Source organism: Amblyomma maculatum, chromosome 2, assembly GCF_055883805.1.
Source record: "Amblyomma maculatum isolate TAMU_Amacu chromosome 2, ASM5588380v1, whole genome shotgun sequence".
Taxonomy (NCBI): Eukaryota; Metazoa; Arthropoda; class Arachnida; order Ixodida; family Ixodidae; genus Amblyomma; species Amblyomma maculatum.
Genome location: NC_139345.1, coordinates 206,467,031 through 206,481,593, shown reverse-complemented (window position 1 = coordinate 206,481,593; position 14,563 = coordinate 206,467,031). Strand labels below are relative to the sequence as shown.

Below are 14,563 nucleotides of genomic sequence, written 5' to 3'. Positions count from 1 at the left end.
GATGGTGAAACTTCGTGTTTGTAGAAATACGCTTGCTCTCATTGCAGTGTGTACAAACAAGAAAGCTTCCTCATGCCTATGATCATTGGCCAAACAGGCCGATGATCGGCTGCATGAAGACTACAAATCCTTGGGTTCTGCTGATGACGGAGCAAGTTTGTCTTGCCATAGCGGAAAGTGTGGTTGCCGCCCTATTTTAGGCAGTTTCACCATTCTTCGCAGAGGTAGAAGCGGATAATTTTATAGAAGCTACCTTCACCAGTATGCAAGGCGATATTAATCTGTACTGGAACGAACCCGGCACCACCGCCTTTCCGGGGCAGTCGCTCTATACTGACTGAGCTAACCAGGGCGGTTAGCATATCAGATGGTAGGACGAGAGCGAATTGATTTGTAAATATAAGTAGGAATGGTGTTGGTCAAATATTTAGGGGAATCCCCCAAGGTGGAGGAAGTAATTACTCACTGACATCCACCCAAAGCGCAGCCATACGGCTACAAAGAAAAGCTATACAGCTTTCTCAGAAACTGTAACTACATAAAAAAGTTCAATAGACGATGACATGCACAACAGTCCTAGGTGTAAAACTTAATTACATGAAGAGAGAAAAAAAGTGGAAAGAAAGAGACAGGCAGCAGAATATACACAAGAGCAGAGCAGTTCTTTAAGGTATAGGTTAAGCAAAAACAATAAAAACCTCAAGATTCAAACATGTGCTGTTTTAGCTTTTTTTTTTTTTTTTGAATTCGTAAAATGGCACTGGTGATTTCAGTGAAGGATATTATTTCAAGATGAGATGGCAAGGAAAGAAGTCTATTGCTTCCCGTAATTAGCGCGTGCTTTCGGTAACAGGAAATGGTTTTATTGAGCAAAACGCATTACGTTATTATTTATAATTATATTATCAGGGAAGAACTCAACGAATATATATTTATTGACGATCTTGAAAAGAAGGACCAGAATCTGAAATTGGTGTTAGTCTCTCGAAGGCAAGGATATATTTAATGACTGGAACAACGTTGCAGATGGATGGTCGAAAGAAGGGGATGATTTTAAGCGCTTGTTTTTGCAGAGAAATAAGCCTAGAAAGGTGAGTTTTGTCTGTGCTACCCTATGAAGTGATAAAATAATTCATATGGGAGCGTATTAATGCGGAATATATAGACAGCAATGTGTCTATATTGAAAAATGGTTATGTTCTGATTAGTGCTCGTATTCCAAAACCAATTTTGTTAACAACAGAAGCACCCTGGCGATTAAACCTTAAATTAGAGTTAAGGATCACATTAGGAATAACAATGTGTTCGGGATATAGCTACATTATTATTGTGTGTTGATAGGTCTGACACGTGATTTTATTTTGTGGGCCGTGAAATACCACGAAATTTGTTTTTGATGGTTTGATTTGAATGGAGCTAACACGGCTCCAGTTCTCTAAGGTTCGTATCATTGATTCAGGTTTTGCAAGCAGTTGTGAAGGTGTGCCAGCATATGCCATTAAGGTTGTGTCATCGGTGTACAAGAGACAATGAGTTGTATTTAAACAAGACTGAATATCATTTGCATATGTTAAAAAAAAGGAGGGGCCCAAGAATTGAACTCCTTCATTCGTTACTCTAGCGGATGAAAGTGTGCTTTTCTATACATACACTCTGGTACCTGTCGGAGAAATAACTTTTTATCAGAGTTAATGCCGGGCCAGTTACGCCACAGCTTTCGAGTTTAGAAAAGACGATACAATGACTAATAGTATCAAAAACTTTAGTATGATCAATGAAGGAAGCTCCTCAGTGAAGTTACTTAAAGTCTTCCCTGAAAAACACCGTATAATATACTACGTTATAGAATAACGTTGTTCGGTCACTGTACGATTTGATGAAAAAATAAAAGAAACATTATCCTTTCATCTATTCCGGAAATTATTAGCTATGATTTAGGATTAGATTACTGCACTGACATGTGCAAAACCTTAAGATACACAAATATTAAAACTACTCGCAGAAACGGGCTCGCAATTGCTTCGTACCCTCCTTGCGGAAGCAACTATCAACAAAAATGCCTTTCGCAAGAAAATAAAGTTTAAATGCTTCGCCGCATTAACCTTCAATATTCTATAGCCGTCGCCCTCGCCCCCCCCCCCCCCCCCTTTATTTTTTTCGGATTCACTCCAATCGCAGATAACTGTATGGAAACGGAGCCTGAACAGGATGATATATTGTTACGGACACTTGATTATGCAGCTTCCTTCGTGAAGGGAGTGTGTTTATTTTTGGTTTGGTTTGCTGATACCGTATACCCTGATGCCATTATGAATATTTCTGTACAGTTCTCATTTCATTCACAAATAATAACGTTGGCTCTGAGCACGAAAAAAAAATTGATGGTTTGTAACCATCATCATCCAGTTGTGATGTATGGATGCGAGAGTTGGACTGTGAAAAAGGCTGACCGCCGAAGAATTGAAGCGTTTGAATTGTGGTGCTGGCGAAGACTCTTGAGAGTTCCTTGGACTGCAAGAAGATCAAATCAGTCGACATTGTCGACCATAAACCCTGACTGCTCATTGGAGGGTCAAATTCTAAAGTTAAAGCTCAGCTACTTTGGTCATCTGATGAGAAGAGAGGAGTCGCTGGAGAAAGATTTGATGTTGGGAAAGGTTGAGGGTCGCCGGAAAAGGGGTAGGCAGCGAACGCGATGGTTAGATGGCATCCTCGAGGCACTGCAGATGAAGTTATGTGATGTTAGGAAGGTAGTAAGAGACCGGAAAGCGTGGCGTGACATGGTCCATAGGGTCACGAAGAGTCGGATACGACTGAACGACTGAACTGAACTGAACCATCATATAACTGCTTGACGACTATTTATTTGTTTATAATGAAAGAGCTTGTGGGAACCTTTGTCAAAAGCTTTTGAGTGATCTAAAATAAACAGTCGGCTCAAGATGAACGATTTATAATGTCATGTAGTTCGTACTTAAATGATAGCCGCATTACACAAGAATATGATTTGCAGAAGGCATGTTAAGATGAGGTGGAAAATGAATTTGATTCATAGAAATTAATTAACTAAAGAAATTACACGTTACACAAGCTTGCAGCAAGTACTAGTGAAAGAAGTCGGTCGGTAGTTGTTAGGGCTAGTTTTATCGCCGGATTTGTGTGATGATTCTACCTTCCCTATTTTCCAAGCAGCAGGAAGTGAGCATGTATGCAGTGACTGTTGAAAAATGTGTCATGATTAATGATTTACAAGCACGTGAATTCTTGAAGGACTATAGATACCAAGTTTTTGGTGGCATTTTTCTTCTTGTTGATAACGCGTAAGTCATTCCTGTTTATCGATTCGCATGCAGTTTTCGCCTACGGTGGCTAAATAATTTATAACTGAATGTTATTTTCTCACCAGTTTCGGTTTCGATAGCCGAGAGATGGAGGTGACGTCCCAATCATGTCTTGATGCGTGGCATGAAAAAAAAGCGATATAATCGCTCATTCTTCACTTGTAGTGATTCCTGTTCTTGAAACAGGCTGGCTTTATCATTGTAGTGAATTCAAATGACGCAGCAATGATTATATAGCTGCATTTTCATCCCTCGCGTGACCTAGGCTTTACTGTGACGTCTCAGCCATCGCTCTGCCGTTGAAACCTAAACCGAAACAGGTGAGAAAAGAAATTCGATTATTAATCATTCAGCAGTCATAGGCGAATATGACGTGGTGATCTGTGTGCAGTAATGTCGCAGGCGTCATTGCAAATAATAAAACATGAACCCAAAAATTACGTGTCTATAGTCGTTTCACAAACGACCGTTATTCGATTATAATCAGGAAAATAGTTATTTGGCAGGTTATAAATTAACTTAACAATGCCTTGCACATCCACAACGATTTTGGGCACCTGATCGAGGTTGTGATGATGTGTAGGAGGCGAAGGAAGGTTTGTGGCCCCAGAAAAGTTTTATTGTGAAAGCAATACTACGCCAGGTCTAACCGCTTGTCGCTGTGAGCCCTGTCCGTGTCCATGGTACCTCACAAAAAAATCAACCTGCCAAGACGTTTGAATGCACGTTACCCCTATGCCACGTGCAGGAGCTGCCAACTCGGGTCCCTCCTTTTATACGGGAGGGTGATACCAGAATCAGACTGCCGGAACCGTTTGCATTCTTGTCACCCCTACGACACGCAGGCACGTATAGGGGAATAATGTAGCAGGCAAAAGAAGCTTCCGCCGTGGGTTTCGCAATTCAACTAGGGTTAACCAGAGCTAAACCACAAAAATGTTTTCATGGAGCAACTGTTAAGAACGGTCGCACACTGATTAGCGTGAATAGGGTTATGTGATGAATCTTGAAGATAAATATGGTCATAAGTCAATAGGTTAACCAATTGGGTCAAAATTTCTTGCCAATTCTTTTCAGCACTGATGGAAGAGTGTTAGAGAGAAAATTTGTTTTTGCGTCTTTTAATGCGGTGATGCCACTTTGCTATTTTTTATTCAGGTGAAAACTTAGCCAAGCCACAAAGAGGTTTATTTTTATTACAAAACTTTTGGTGTGTGTGTTACACCATGGCGCGTTGATGTTAGCAGTAATGCAAAAGCAAGAAATATGTGTTTATCGATAAGTTCATGTATTATTATTGTTTTGTTTCCTTGTCACATTTGTCACGGCTAGCATGTCCTTCGCTCTCAGTAAACTGACCGCATTTTCAGCAACAATCATGTTGGCTATTCGTGATTGCCTTTCCGCTCTGCCTCCCTTTTCGAAGAACTGGTTCACGTATTACCGACGCGCGCGACGATCACGTAGTTAGTGCCTCTGAGAGATGATGCGCACAGGGCTACGCACCAGTCGCATCCAGGTAGACGTCAATGGTGCCCAGGTCTGCAATATGCTTTTGGACGACGAACTTTTTCACCAGCCTGCGGGGAAAGAATGTAAGTTTATATCTGGCTGGCCGGCACATGCCGCAAAAAGCGCTTGGATTCGATTGGGACAGAAGCTCGCTCGTTTTACCTACACGTTAAGATAGTACAAGGAAGATAGCGCACAAAGATTCGGAGAGGATTCGTCACCCTGTTTACGAATTCATTTACCATTCATGATAATTGTCCCTTCTTGGTGCCCTACCGGAAAGAAAACATTCTAAAACATTTGCGGGCCATTACGTGTGCTGCTCGAATATAATCAATTCAAAATCCAGCGCGCTCTTCACCCTGACTGCAGGAGATGAAGAACCCTCGAACTGTGTCGTCGCCTGCGCGATAGTGCACCAGTTGCGTCAACAAATAATCGTCGTGAGATCATTCAAGTCGCGAGCAAACAGTAGACAAGTTTTTCATGGATAGTTTAAGCAATGCTCATTTGGGAAACTTCATTTTTGTGCTTAGTTAACCGAACGTTAGTTAAACAATTCCACCTCCATGCAACCAGAGGCATGCATGATACGTCTTCGTTTGGACATTTATTTTATTGCGCAGGTGCAATAAAAATGCCGCTAAGGAATGCTAGCATAACCCAGTTTTGCATACTGGATATTTCCAGGGTACATTTTATGCAGATTCTGTCGGCGCACGTGACTGCGTCGCTTTGGGCCCCCAGTGAATAAAACAGGGTGGATGCTTCTGCCTCACAGTATGTGGCTCCCCTTGCGGATCCCCGCTCACGTGCATCAGATCAAACAAAATCAATTTTTTTTGTTATTGTCTCCGGGTATATGTTGCATATAGGACTGGTGCAAAGGATGACCCGATGCATATCTCTGCCCTTTGGGCGTAATGTTTGCCTTTGTGCTCGATGTCCGCTGATTCCAGGTAGGCCTGTAGCAGGGCGAAGACGTTGTCAGGCCCGTCACATTTTGGAAGAGAACTACTTCCGCAGAATCCAACTTGTCCTTAAGCAAGCCTGAAGGCAGCATTGAATAGAATCAATGGCGAACAGTGAGGGTCGCAATATGAACGTTTCAAACTTCTGAGGAGATCTTCGCCATAAAAGGGTCGTCGTTTTCGAGGCTATAGCGGAATAACTTCACCGGACAAATGTGCGAAGGATAACTTTCATGTAAATGTGGAGTTATCACCGGACATTCCGGCAATATTTAATTTCTTGAGTCATTCTTACTTTCACTGGGGAAGTGCCAGGGAAAGACCTAGATTTACGCTTATTCGTTTCTAAAGGAGTCGTCTATGTTGGTTTTACAACCCGTGTTCACAGAAAGCCCCACTTACATTTAACAGCGCCCATTCTAAGCTTGTGAAACGAGGCATATAGTTTCCAACAGCCTTCGCGCAGCTGGAGCGAAAAGCTGTGAGCATTGTCGAAAGGATAGCTTCAAGTCGCAGATTAAGCGACTAGAGGGCACAGGCTACCCAGCAAATATGATATCAAGTGTTTGTGATAGCCTTCTACTTTTTTCTGGGCAATGAAAACTGTCTATAAAATATGCAGCATTAGAGCAAATAAAAAGAAAAAGGGTGAAGAATGCACAAAAATCATGCATTGCAAGCCACAAAATTGTGCGACTGGGGTGGTATATACGAGATCCCGTTAGTATATTCCAGTTCCTTTATCGTGTAGACCGGCCGGTGCGTAAATGAAGGAATGAAAGAACATATAGGCGGTGTGTGGATAACAGTGCAGGTGGTCATCTTGCCGACCACTGGAAGAAATGCAAAAAAAAAAAAAAAGATTTTCGCGTATGATTGCGGACCCGAGTGCGATTTCAAATGTGAGCCACTGTATGATGAATCTGAGATGAGGGCACCCGCAAAAGACTTACGTAGAAGGGGAGTAGTTGAAGCACGGCTTATGTTTAGGGATGGAGACTGGTGCATCAGCATGCCGTCAGTTTGTTTGTCAGAAAAAAAATTGCCTTTTTGGATGGCTAAATCAAATTATTTGTTTCCTTTTTAAGGCTGCTCTATGCCTTCGGTTTTCTTGTGATGCTCTATTAAAGAAACTTCCTTTACCCCTGACATTGCCTTGGCGCTGTTATGCGACGTCTATGTCTGATGTTTGCATTTATTGGTGTTGGTGTTGCTTTTTGATTATAGTAGCCTTAGTTTTGACTCTGCTTTTGCTGCGATGTACTGACTTTGCTTTTGCTATGCCGTTAACTAACGCACCCGCCGGTGATCTAAACTCCCCCCCCCCCTCCCCCCTTAGGCATCAACCCCCTAGATTGCATCTGGCCTTCCTGGTTTGATCAGATGATTGTCGGGTCGCAAATGATTGTGCTTCATGTTCCCCGATTACTGATCTTGTGTGATTTTGGAGTATAAAATACGGCTTGTTTTTCAATAAACATTCAGTTGGTAGGCTGTGCCAGTCCTGTTCTCCTTGTGTCTTGTCGTCCTTTGCGCTGCACCTCTCCATGATGGCATTTAGAATTTTGGACAGATTCCTGTAGTTTTCTACAGCTGTAAGCACTAGCTGGCGTAAGTGAAGGCAGCATTTGATAGGTCCAATTTTGCAGCGAGGAGGAAGAGCTCACCATGATAACCCCCCACAGAATCTGTTGGGATACTCCGTGTTTCCGAAAATCAGTTGCGCGGAGTTCGCTTCTGGAAGCACCAGCTGCTGCATGTGCTCTGTAAATTCAGGAAAGGTGGGCGTGATCACTGCGGTCCTGGATCGAAGCCAGCTTTTACCTATGTCATGGGAAATGTTTTTAACGCGATAGCAACCCTCGTTCTCAAGAGAATCCGGCGTCGGCGTTGTGGACGTTGTGAGCGAAGTATGACAGGCATGGCTCCAGGACCTTGTAGTCGGTTGCTGGCCTAACAGGGCGTTGATTCGTCGTTATGTTGTCTCACGTCAGGCGGCCACATGACATGGTCGATATGGCAATAGCTGTAAGGCCTCTCTTTCCAGATAGGTGATCAGAGCTAGCTTTCAAGGACGTTTGCAATCTTTGTCAAATAGGCTACCCCTAGGCCATGCGTCAGTATTGGCTGGCATTTCATGTACGACTGTGTGCTAAAGGGTAGGCGTGAGATAATGGAGGAACAAATTAAGAGGTCCGTAAATAGAAGTGTAATGAGGTCCGTGTGCGCGAACAGGGAGCCACAAGGAGAACCGACAAATGGGAGCCGTAAACGCTGTCACGTCGGGCCCTGAAGGCGGGACTTAAGTGCCGCCTGTCCCCCTCTCATATTTTGCTGCTGAATGCCACTCCGACAGAGAATACATAACTGCTGTATGAGGGTTCGACACCAGGTTACGTTTCAGGTTAGGGACGCTGTTCGTCAGAGTTTGCCGAGAAGGAAAGCTGCAAACAATTTCTGCTGCATAAAGGTGGCATGAAAAGCAGCCTTTCTCCATCTACGCACTCTGACAGCCGCGGGACAGCACCACAGCCGAGGTGCGGAGCAGTGACTCGAGGTAACATTGACTATCACGGTATAAGAAAAGAAAAGGAAGGAGGGGGGGGGGGGGGACTTACCGCAACTTGAAGCTTTCGGTGTAGTTTTCGGGGATGTAGATGACGCCCCAGGCGTCTTCTCTCCTGACGGCCGCAAACGCCTCATCTCGTGTTGGGTACGGCTTCTGCGGGGGTTCACCACAGAGGTGCTGGATCTATGCACTCGCTACTCAGGATCGGAAACTGCAGATGAGGGCACGGCTACACAGGGATTAGGCGCACCCCAAAGAATGCGTGTTCGTTTCCCGCTCTTCATCGTTGAACGCCCACGTGTCAAGTGGAAAGCTTCAAAACGTGAACTCCAGTGCGGGTTATAACCGATTCGTAGGCTTTCTTCTTCACGAATTACATAATAATTATAGCAATTACGCGATAGCTGTTAGCAACCACTTTATGACCTGAAAGATAGGAAGCATTTTCCCCCATTTTTGCGTCATACATCGTACGACGCAATCAACGGATAATATACGTATATGCCGTCTACTCTTTCGAAATACATACCTTTACGATGATCTCGGCGTCGATGTATTCAAGGAAGAGGCGTGGGTAGAGGCCTTCCGGGTCTTGGTTTACCACGGCCATGGACAGGTCTGTCGGGTTGCCGCCCACAAACAGGCAGAAGACCACGCCCACGCAGGACGGCATCACCAGCTGGAACACGATGGTCCTGCGCGTCGCAGCCAGTTCCTGCTCTGAGTGGCTCGCTCACGGCAGCGCCGCGACTGATCGCGATGCCTCGAGGTGCGGCTGGAAACAGCTGCACGATGTGCACCACGCACGAACCTCTCTCTCTCTCTCTCTCTCTCTCTCTACAGGCACTGGGAAGCGTGCTGTTAGCCTTCGCTTAAACCGATTAAGATGTTCGGCGTGATTTTGCATGGCGGTTTAGCGTCGAAAGACTGGTACAGTGTTCGGCAAAGTGTTAAACGTTGTAGTGCGGTGGTTAAGATGCCGGACTACTGCGCCGGAGTACCCGCGATCGAATCCGATCTCTGGCGGCTGCGTTTCGATAGATGCCAAACGAAGAGGCGTCCGTGCGCTGTGCGATGTCTGTGCTTGCTGTGGACGTTGTTCTCCGCCGGGTTCACAAACATATAAACTTAGCATTCCTTCTAATATCTCATCCGAGCGTCTTCTTCAAACAGCCATCCTCAACACCCTTCCTGAGATAGTAGAAGCTCATCTTATCTCAAATTATGTCTGACTTGACCGGACCACTGGTCGGCATATACCTCAATCTGTACCCATAAACTTTAATTCGGTAATTAAATCTATGCACACTATCCCCTACCATATTCATCAACACTTACACGTATCTAAAATATGCACCCTTTTCACCACCCTAGCGACGTCAAAAACAGGCGAAAGCCTTTCAAGGACGACCGTCCAATGCCAAGAATGCGACGAAATATTCCTCCGGCCTTGCCTTTCAGTCGTCAACGGCCGCTACCATATACGCCTTCTCTTCATATGAAGCGGAAGAGGCAGCCCTCGCTCTTGCTCTGAACACTCCCGATATTACCACCATAGTCAGTAATTTTAAGTCAGCCATCCATAATATCGGCGCGGGTCGGATATCCCGTCCAGCCCAGTTACTCCTCCTAAAACACCCTTTAACCCACTCAATCACCCTTCTCTGGAACTCGCATATGCGAGCCTAAATGGTGAAGATGTGGCTCACGCCTGTGCCCGAGATTTCACTGTCCGGCCGCAAGCAGAGTCCGCCTTCAGCCACGCGGCTCCGCTTAGTGCGCGGGACCTTTCATGATACATGTCGATACATGCCATTATTGCCGCTTCGGTCGCCTTGTGTATCCCCAGGCACACCGCAAAACCTCTCGTTATCGTGAGATTCTCTGGCACCAGCTTCAGACTCCTGCCTTCCTACAATAGATATCGAGATTTATGACATGTTGTTTGCTAACGAGGTTAAGCGCTATGTGCCATTGTTTGAGCTTCCTTGTTATAGCACGACTTTGGCGCAAGAAGCACGCTGCAGAGGAATGACTGTAGAATCATGACAGTGCTGTTATTCGGAGGCACCGAGCCTGTATTTCTGAAAATACGATTTGCAACAGCCTGCAGGAACATACAGGCTAGGGCATTCCCAGACACAGCAAAGTACCAGAAAACCTGGCCCCAAAAATTCGAAAATAACACATGCACTGCATGCGGTGAAGTCTCGGACATCCTTCACATTATATGGAACTGCAAAGAGCAATTAGAGAAATATAAAGCTCGAGCGCTCAGCCAAGCGGAGTGGGAGGCAGAGCTGGCCCACACTTGTCTCTCTGAGCAGCGCAGACTGCTCACCAGGACCCGGGAGACAGCCCAGACCAATGGCATCCTGGACTGAGCAAACAACCCACGCTTTTCTGTTAACCGATTAAAGTTTACTCTCTCTTTCTCTCTCCCTGTTACAGAAACGCCGTGCGAAAATAAACATCACTGAGCTCATCTACCTTACAGGCACATTTGCAGGCCTTATCATATGCGTGTATGATATTACCGGTACTTGCTATTCACGGAACTCAGAAATAAATTTATGTAATGGTTTTATTCGAATTCGAACTCTAATTTCGCCTTACGTTTTTGTACTTGAATTGTTCTTTTTACTCGGTGTCACTCGGTGCACATAGGCGGGCGCATGCCAAGAATAGAATGCAATGAGATGCAAAAATTGTATCAAATTGCCCGACCATTTCAACTTCCCCTACTTCTCATCGTATCAGTTGGGAAACTGCGTTTGAAAAAAAGCAGTTTTAGTAAACGCTTTTGGGCCAATAACGTTTTTCCCACGCCAGCCATAATTTTCAAAAATCCGTTATTTCTTTTCTCAGCTCTTAATTTATCTGTTTTAATGGTATGTCTACAATTTTTTAGTGCATCCTTATAACTGTCTGTTGCCAGATGACTGTGTGTTTATCAGTCACCTCAGTTGGCAATTTGGACGCGATTCACATAATATCCACGGTCGCCACTAAAATCCATGAATATTCGAATTTAGTCCAACTCTAACCGCCACTTTTTGATGCATGAAACCGATAGGAAGTTTTGCATAATGATAAAGAGCCTTGATATTTATTATATATATTTTTGATATATGAGCTCTGTGAGAAAGTACGCGGAAGAAAGTGACCTCTTGATTTTTCTTTTCACCTGTACGTAGAAACAAAAACCTAGATATGAGTATTAGCTTTAGTTGTAGTAGCAGTAGCAGTAGCAGTTTACTTTAAGCGCCCAACGGTCTGCAGAAGCTAACTCAAATATACGGTAATCATACTATAGTAGGATACAACTTAAAAAATCAGCCGTTGTTAACTATGGTACGCGCCGTGTTTATTACTTCACAGAACAGTAAACGAAATCAGGCTTTGAAATGGGACTAAACAAGCCAAAAACATCAAAAGTATTGAGGTTATATGGTACGATGATTAGCTTTTCATTTAGGTAACTCTGCAAAAGCATTAAACAGCGGAGTAATGTCTGTCACGGAGGAAACGCATGTGACGCTTACTGCAGACTCTATATAGTAGTATCTCCATCTACAACTGATATTTCAAGTGACATAAATTTATGAGCGCGAGGAAACGCAAAGTTGAAACGGAAGCCACTGTGACTGCTGGCAACCATCTCTAGCTTATTTACAGCGAAGTAGGATGAAAACGCGTGGTCAAACATCGTTGAGGTTTTGAAAAACTTGCACACAGAACAGAAAACGACACGAAACGCAGGTGCGCAATAGGATGAAAAGTTGACAGTCGCCGGATCTGTTTTTTTTTTTCATTCACCGTTGGGGATGTATCTTCATACGTAGGCGTCACTATAAACAAGCCGGTTCCAAAGCGCGCGTCGATACTCAGCTGTTCTGATTTCACGTCAGCCGTTTGCAAGTTTTTAACCATTTGTACGAGTCAGTATAGGACACACACTGTATTTTGCAAACAAACATTGATATATGATTACTGTGCAAATGAGGCGCGTAGAAATTGTTCTAAAAATTTCACTAATGCAAATACTTTAATAGAAAAAGTGGGATGTATTCGTTTCATTGGCATTATAAGTGGGAAAGAAGAAAGTGGGACGTATATGCCCCACTGACAGTCAGGGGTTTCGTACTAAATTTTTTTCCACAGCCGCATCATGGAATAGTCCAAAAAATGTTGCATAAAGCAGTGCTGAGCTTTCCTTACACAGAACATTTGTTCACAGTTATTTACCCTTGGCGGAACACCAACGGCGTCTGTACCTTTCTCTTACTCTCACAGGGCCATGGTAGTTTCTAGTAAACACAACTTCATTGCCGACGCCCACCAGTTTTGGGCGTTCTTTTCGCCTGTCTTATTTATAACCTTTATATATGCAGCTTCACATAAATTATGTGAATATACGGGTATGTTGATAACCATGATATAAAATGTGGGAAAGTTAGCGGGCAAAAATCAGCAGGTATGGTTAGCTAAACGGTGCGTTATTTTTCTCATGATTAACAATAATTGCTTTTCTCTTAGATCCTAAAACGTGAGCTGAATACTGTCTACTGTCTAGCGTTGTCCTCTGTGCCGAGCAAACAAATGGCTTCCCAGGTTTCTAGATTTCCTCTTCTGCCATCTCCCTTCTAATGAAAAATATGCTGCCAAAAAAAAAAAAAGAACTAAGCTTTAAACTCTGGACTCGCTACCACATCTAACGGATGTGGCTGGAACCATTTAAAAAGCTAGCAGTTGCACCTGTAGATATACGACAGCACAGTATTAGTGAAACTCCCGCACCTCGCTGCCTTTTACAAGCCGTTAGGCAAGGAGAGCGAAGTGGGACGCATATATCTCAAAGTCCTATAAAGGTCCAAGCGCTAGGCAACGATCAATTTCTTGCATCGTCTGCATATTTTTTCATGTTTGAGCAACAGCTGTGCCGTTCACACGAGATTGCTACAAACGAGGAATGAGATCGAGTTCATAGTGTATTTGTTTGTTAAAAAAAGGATTGTTTTTTTTTATTTGCAGGAGCCCGAAGGATTTCTGAGTAGAGCCGCCGTATAGGATCACTCGAGGGATTCCTTTCCACGCACTCTTGGAAATCAGCAATAAGGAAACCGCGCGGGCATGACCCAATACTTAAAGGCCAATGCTAAAAGAAGGCGCTGGTGGTAAACGCGCGCTGAGCGTACGCACACGACGCGGCGCATGATCTTGAGCAGGTTTTTGGCGACCAGCGCTCGGACTCGGGTGACGCAGCGCACGGATGCCCAGTTGGTCCAAGTCTTCATGGCGGCCGGAAGCGGCGCCGGCGTGGCCCGCTTGGGGGCGGCCAGTACCGGCTGCACTTCGCCGCCCGGAAAGTCCAGCCTCTGGCACACCTGCGAACAGAAGAGGATTCATCAATGCGCCCTTCAGCAGCTACACATTCATTCATTCATTCATTCATTCATTCATTCATTCATTCATTCATTCATTCATTCATTCATTCATTCATTCATTCATTCATTCATTCATTAATTCACTCATTCATTCGTTCATTCATTCATACTTTATTCTTCCAACGATAAAAACTGGGTTAAAAGCGAAATAAGTAGTAGTGGTAGGGAAATGCAGTCAGATGTTCCGCCAAAGACAAAGGACGAAGATAAGAAAGCATTAAAACTATGAAACTGGGGAAAGCAGCTGGAGAGGATCAGGTAACTACAGATTGGTTGAAGGACGGGAGGGATATCGTGCTAGAAAAACTGGCCATCCTGTATACGCAGTGCCTGGTGTCATCGACGGTTCCAAAACCATGGAAGAACGCAAAAATTACCTCATTTTATAAGAAAGGGGACACTGAGGACTCGAAAAATTACAGACCGATCAGCTTACCGTCTGTTACGTATCAGGTAATTTACCAAAGTAATCGCTAATAGAATCGGGACAACTTTAGACTGCAATGAAGCAAAATATCAAGCAGGTGTTTGGAAAGGATACTCTACTATCGATCATATCCATACCGTCAACAAGGTGATAGAAAAATGCTCGGAATATAACCAGCCCTTATACATAGCATTCATTGATTACGAAAAAGCATTTGACTCAGTAGAAACTTCGGCGGTCATGCAGGCATTGCGAAATCAGGGTGTAAACGAGCCGTACGTGAAAGTGCTGGAAGA

The 14,563-nt window shown here is 44.1% G+C and overlaps 1 pseudogene; it reads right to left on the bottom strand.

Annotated features, from left to right (window-relative positions):
• LOC146201116 (ABC transporter G family member 20-like) overlaps positions 1 to 14,563 on the bottom strand; it is a 208,151-nt pseudogene that overhangs the window by 111,216 nt on the left and 82,372 nt on the right.